This window comes from Penaeus monodon, chromosome 15 (assembly GCF_015228065.2).
Source record: "Penaeus monodon isolate SGIC_2016 chromosome 15, NSTDA_Pmon_1, whole genome shotgun sequence".
In the NCBI taxonomy this organism is placed as follows: Eukaryota; Metazoa; Arthropoda; class Malacostraca; order Decapoda; family Penaeidae; genus Penaeus; species Penaeus monodon.
Window position 1 is genome coordinate 47,914,601 of NC_051400.1, and position 216 is coordinate 47,914,816.

At 31.9% G+C, this 216-nt stretch overlaps 1 protein-coding gene across 1 annotated transcript in view; it reads right to left on the reverse strand.

The window, feature by feature from the left end:
- The window catches only part of LOC119582078 (potassium voltage-gated channel protein Shaker-like), a gene marked incomplete at its 5' end in the record, with an annotated part of 55,543 nt that overhangs the window by 41,935 nt on the left and 13,392 nt on the right, over positions 1–216 (reverse strand).

The following is a 216-nucleotide window of genomic DNA, read 5'->3' on the forward strand; positions in this document are numbered from 1 at the left end:
ATAAACGTATCCTCTTCAAAGCAGGCCTATACAGATTTTTTTAAAGTATTCAAGAACAAGATACGCGACATAGAAATCTTATTCAGAGCAACACTAGCCGGCTAAAAGGTAGGCCTATTCAATCTTATAAGCCTACTGTTCTAAAAAAACCAAAAAACTACAGTTTATTCTAATCAAACACTATTATAATCCTATAAAAAGAGACATTAGTCTGTA